The sequence below is a fragment of the Urocampus carinirostris genome, chromosome 9 (assembly GCF_059441175.1).
Source record: "Urocampus carinirostris isolate Australia breed hairy pipefish chromosome 9, RoL_Ucar_1.0, whole genome shotgun sequence".
Taxonomy (NCBI): domain Eukaryota; kingdom Metazoa; phylum Chordata; class Actinopteri; order Syngnathiformes; family Syngnathidae; genus Urocampus; species Urocampus carinirostris.
In genome coordinates, this window is record NC_142357.1 from 40,091,178 (window position 1) to 40,097,457 (window position 6,280).

Genomic DNA, 6,280 nt, shown 5'->3' on the forward strand with positions numbered 1-6,280 from the left:
CAGAAAACACCCCTAAATGATCCATTCGGAAAGAGATCAATTATCATTTAAGGGGCTGTCGTGAATTCCTCATCCCAAAGGTGAGAACCATCAGGAAAAGTACGTGTGTGTCTGTGTGCGGAGTCAAACTTTGGAACAATTTACTAGACGAGATCAAGCAATGTCCAACGATTCACGTCTTCAAATATAAATACAAAAAAAAAAACAGAGATGAAGATGAATACATGTAACCGCGGTGTACGTGTCCCACCAAAGATCCACATTCACGCTGGACCGGATGATGAGGTTTTTATTATTACAGTTTCTGCAAATGGATGAGTCACAACATTAGCTTTTTCTGCTGGGTCTGATCTCTTTGTAGTTCTCTCTCGTAAGACTAACAACAAAGCATATCAAAGAGCTTTCTTTTCACTTTACAGAAAATACATTTTAACAAGATACTTTTAACAAGAGATCGTATAGTGGATTTTTAATGTTTACAATGAATTCGACATGTTTTTCTTTAGTCTGAATTTTAACCAACATCATCCTTTTTTAATGTATATGAGAAAATAGGAATAAAAACAATAATGAGTATAAAAATGGGTACAATTTACCTGCAAATGGATGAGTCACAACATTAGCTTTTTCTGCTGGGTCTGATCTCTTTGATCTCTACAAGGGGAATTCATATTTAGTAAAACAGAAACAAAACGAAAATAAACCTAAACAGCTTGACAATATCAATCACATTACTATGCATGGTGAGAGATTTGTCAGCTTGGGGTTATAATGTTTAAAATTAACTTCTTTTGTGGAGCGTTCTCCCTTAGAGATAGGGTGAGAAGCTCAGTCATCCGGGAGGGACTCGGAGTAGAGCCACTGCTCCTCCGCGTTGAGAGGAGCCAGTTGAGGTGGCTCGGGCATCTAATAAGGATGCCTCCTGGACGCCTCCCTCGGGAGGTGTTCCGGGCATGTCCCACCGGCAGGAGGCCCCGGGGGCGGCCCAGGACACGTTGGAGAGACTATGTCTCTCGGCTGGCTTGGGAACGCCTCGGGGTCCCGTCGGATGAGCTGGAGGAAGTGGCTGGGGATAGGGACGTCTGGGCTTCCCTTTTAACGCTGTTGCCCCCGCGACCCGACCTCGGATAAGCGGAAGACAATGGATGGATGGATGGATTTTGTGGAGCACCAAAAGATAGGTCTTACCTTTGTAGTTCTCTCTCGTAAGACTAACAACAAACCCCGCCTCCTGGTCACATGTTAGAAGCCAAAACCAAACCCCACCCCATACCAGCAGATGGCACTGTTGGACTCAGCTTTTTCAGGACATTTACCAAAAACTATACACATATTTCAGCAGGAATTTCAATCAAACAAAAGTTATTATTACACCCGTTACATACAGAGATGAAGAAAATGGGGTATGAGTGATACAAGAGATTGGGATCAATGCGTCCAGTTAACTTTGTGTAATTCTTGCTATTGTTATAACTGTTATTATCATTGGTGTATTTAATAGGGGAGATGAAGGGGGAGGGAATAGAAGCATTTGCTTTTTACTTCCCCTTTTTGAACATATTATGTAACGTTAATTTGCGGTTGAGTTAGTTATTGTTTTGGTTCTGTTTTTATTTTGATGTTCGAATAAAGTTTTCATTCAAATCGGCGGGAAAATGTCGAGTACACAAAAGCAAGACAGTGCCACGATGAAGACCCTCGTTTTCGGACCGTGTCCAAAGCTGTCATTTTTAATCAACCGGCGCAGGAAGTCGGTATTAATTCATGGATCCGACAGAACTGATTTCAGCCAATCGGATTGCGAGGCAGACGACAGCCCTGCCCCTTTTTCTATTAATCTCAATGCATGACAAACCAAGGAGATACAAAATGCACTTTTTAAATGTTGATTCAATTTCTAAAAGGCACAAAAATATCAGGCGCCTGAACCTAAAGACGAAATCAAACATTTACGATAACAAATCACGAGTCTTTCACAAGGTTGTGGAGGAATGTTGGCCCACTCTTCTTTGCAAAACGGTTTCAAATCTGCCCTATTGGGCTGTTTTCTAGCATTGACTGCCTGTTTAAATGTAAATGCATCTCCGGACGTTCTCATTCCTGATTTTCTGGTAAATACCAGAATTCATGATTCCGTCAAGGACAGCAAGTTGTCCTGGACCTGAGGCAGCAAAGCAGCCCCAGACCATCACCGTGCTTTTTCTTTTGGCATCATGTTCTTTTTGTCAAAAGTTGCTCCATTTTTATGTCAGATATAACACACCTTCCCAAAAGTTCAATTTTGGACTCATCTGTCCACCTCATGTTTCTCCAAAAACTTATGAGGATAATCAAGATGCTTTTTGGCAAATGTGAGATGACTGTTTTCATTTTCACCTGGGAATTCTCCCTTTTGCTTCATGTCCTTCTTATAGTGGAGTCATGAACACTGACCTCAAATGATGCAAGCAAACCCTCCAGTTCCTAAGATGTTTTTTGAAGTTCTTTGTTTCGCCTCCCGGATGAGCCGTCGTGAGTTGTTCGACCTCTCCTGGGAAGGTTTTCCACTGTTCCCAGTTTTCCCCATTTGCGGAAAATGGCTCTGACAGTGGTCCGCTGGAACCCTACAACATGGGAAACGGCTTTGTGACCTTTTTTCGGACTGATGGATTTCAATTCTTTTCTCCTGGGAACTCTCCCGCGGATGCCATTTTCTTATAGAGAGTATAGAGTCTTAAAACTGACCTTAACTGATGCCAGCGAAGCCTAAAGTTCCTAATTCCGAAATCATTTATCTGTCAACCACAGAAACTTGTCCTGGTTCTAGATGTGGTTCAATGGCTGAAAATCAGTGTAGATAAGCCTCCCACAGGTCCCTTTTCTTACATGGTTAGTCTGTGCCTTGCCATCATCTTATTTTTTCCTAGGACTGTTTCCTTTCTTATTATTGCATTTCAACCATTCTGCGTGTCTGTGTGTTAGGCGATTCGGGTTCATGGAAAGGGAAAAAGGAGGGGATTTGACTGTCTTATTGTGCACCGAATGTTGTTGTACAGCACTTTAAGTCGCAATCTATTGCTTGAAAGTGCTTTACAAAGACATTTGATTTGACTTTATAAAGCTATGGTTGCCGATTAACACCAATTTACTCACAGTACACGAGAGCCAGCACAAACACACAACTATGTCCGATAGACGCAGAAAATGACTGAGAGTGAAGAGCATTTGGATCTTAATGACGACCTGGAAGACGGTGCTGATTAAAAACGGAAGAGGCAACGGTCCAAAGGAGTTCTCGGGTTTCTCGCGGAGGACGGCGAGCGCGCGTCATCCCCGCTCGGGCGGGATGGGCAAAGCCAAACCCGGCTCGTCGTTTCGGTCCGATGCTTCGGGCATAGCGTGGAAACACCACGTCAACGAACTCTGACCGGGATGATAGATGAGCTCCTTTCGGGAGAAATTGCGCAATCGGAAACCGCGGAAAACGGGAGGTTTTGTTTTTGGACCTGGGTCTGAGGGGTTTACGCTTTAAGGGGCGTATGTGTAATGTCATGCGAATGGCGCCGAACGCTGCGCTTTCCAAAAAAAGACGCTTAAGGAGACTGAAGGATACCACCAAATTCGGAAGCCTACTTCCAGCTTTTATTGCATGAACGTGAAAAGTTTAAACTAATGTAAGCGACTAAAACATGGATCATGCGTGGAAGACAAAGCTAACAATGTCAATAGCGGATGGTGGCCTGCAGCCAAATGGCTAACATGAGTGAGAAGGAAACCAACCTGAATCACAGAACTCAGCAACATTTGCTCGCACGAGTAGCTGTCAAAGGAAAGTGATACCGAAGCAGGAGCAGCTAACAATAACGATAGCGAGTAGCGGCTAGGCACGGCCCGCGCCCAAGTGGCTAGAGAGGGAAACTGTGGAAATGAGCACCACCTGCCCAAATAAGGGGACCTGGCAAAATTCGCTTGCATCACCGACTTTGAAAGAGTAGTGACACTCATAGAAAGCAGGAGCAGCTAACTGAATAAAAAGAGGAAGGTATTGTGGGAGGTAGCGCAGCCAAGAGCAAATCGTAGCAGATCGGAACGTGACGTGGTATATCTTCCTACGCATGAACGCGACGAAGCTCGAATTTTGTTACGTTTCGGACGGATGAAACGATTTGTTGTGAAGGGGAAAATTCCGTAAAGAGGGGCCAAAAAAGACACGATGAGGCGGTGACGCCATATCCTAGGGATCGACTGCGTATACCTTCAATAAATCAGCCCGTATTTTGTTTCAAGTTGGACCTCCCGTTTTCCAGGCTCCTTTTTGCGGTCGTGCGTCGAGTTTTTGATTTAAAACTTTCAAGGAACAGTAAACGGATCAGAAAGAAAAAGCCATGACATCATAACAGTATATGAAAGCGGGAGTCGCCCGGAGCGTAGGAGCAAAAAGTCTCCGCTGTTATTCCGTCTGGGCATGGCTAATTAGATTTGAAAACGGCTTCGCCGAGGCGCCAATTAGGTTTCTAAACGCACAGGCTTCTGGGTAAAAAAAACAGAATGAAGTCATAGCGCCGGCGCGAGGAACGGAATCCGAGCCCTGTTATGATAGCTGCGTGCCGCAAAGGCCCCGATGATGACAGATTCGCAGCCTCGCACTCGTAAAGTGGAAAGTCTTTTGACACCGACCCGGAATTATACGTCTGCTTGGCACGTTCGGCTTCTTCGGTGGTACGGGAGCTCTTTAGCGTCTGCGCTTAAATGTCCAGAGTAGCGATCGAGGGGCCTCTCGAATGTCACTTTAGAGTAAAACGGATGAGGTCATTGGAATCATCGACCCCAGGATAGACAAAATCCTCTTTTCAAATGTTGCGTCCGTTTATCAAGCAAAATCAAAACCTATCTGGCCCCAAGTTAAAAAAGTATTTCCACCACTACTGATTCTGTTAGATTCCATTGAATCTGTTAGACCAATGTTGGGATTTAACCATCAAAGAACAGGAGGGCAAAAACGCGGTCGGGGTCGGAAGCGAGTCGGAAGCCAGGAGAGGAGAGTCGACGCGATAGGGGACAAAAACGGTCAAAAGCCGGGACAGGAGTGTAGACGTGGTCGGGATCGAAAACATGTCGAAGCCGGGGGACAGACGAGAGCAAAATACAGGTGGGAGTCGGGGTCGAAAAAGGCTCGCCTAGTGTCCACTGAGGTTCGCAGACGGACTGACAAAAGGCGACAAACAGGAGTGGGTTTAAATAGGGACAGGGAGCCATTCGGAGTCCGAGGCAGTCGGCGCCAAAGGAGCGGGCGCAGGTCAATCGCATCGGTGATCATGACAAGAAGAAAAAAGCAGGAAGAAAAGAGTAAAATCAAGTAAAAAGAAAAAGCTTAGGAAAGAAGAAGAATAAAACATAAGGAAAAAAGAAGAGAAAAAAGAAGAAAATGATAAGGCAATAAAAAAGAAGGGGGAAAATCAAAAGAATAAAAAAGAAAGAAGAGGAAAGAAGGAAAAAGAAAACAAGCAGGAAATCAAAATAAAAATGCAGAGCAAGAAAAAAAGAATTAAAAACCTGGGGGGCGTTGGAATTGATCAAAATGTACCATTTACCTAATTGTTCGAATGAGTTATCCGACTCCACGACCTACATTCATCCAACAATTATGCGCGCTCGTTTCTTGAGAGAAAATTGACCAGGAAGGCCGACATTTTTATTATTCCTGACAGCGGATCTAAGTGTACCCAATAGGAGACAGCCCCCATCCGAGTTGCCCGGGATCATTTATACATTTCAACAAACAAAGCAAAGACAACCTACTATTCCCCTATTGGCTATGTGTCATCTGCATCTAACCACTGCCCGAGGATGGCTGGGATGGGCTCCTGCACCCCCGCGACCCTAATGAGGATAAGCGCTGCAGATAATGGATGAGATGCTCTGGTGCGACTTTAAATGGGCAGTTCATGCTAGCAAACCCTCAAACATGGCAGATTTAAAACCATTTTGCCAAGAAGAGTGGGCGAAAATTCCTCCACAGCGTTGCGACAGACTCGTTACAAATTATCGTAAACATTTGATTTCGGTTCTTGCTGTCAAAGGTGGTCCAACTCGCTATGAGGTTCAGGGGGCGATTGCATGTTCACGTTGGGCATCATAGGTTTTGGTGTTTTGTGCTTTAATAAATGGATTCAACATTTCAAGACTGCATTTTGTGTGATATTCAAATTGGTTTGCTAGTCTGAAACCTTTGTGAGCGATGTACATGCAAACATACTCGTTTACGGCACTGGAACGAAAAGTCTATCGACAACACGTGTAT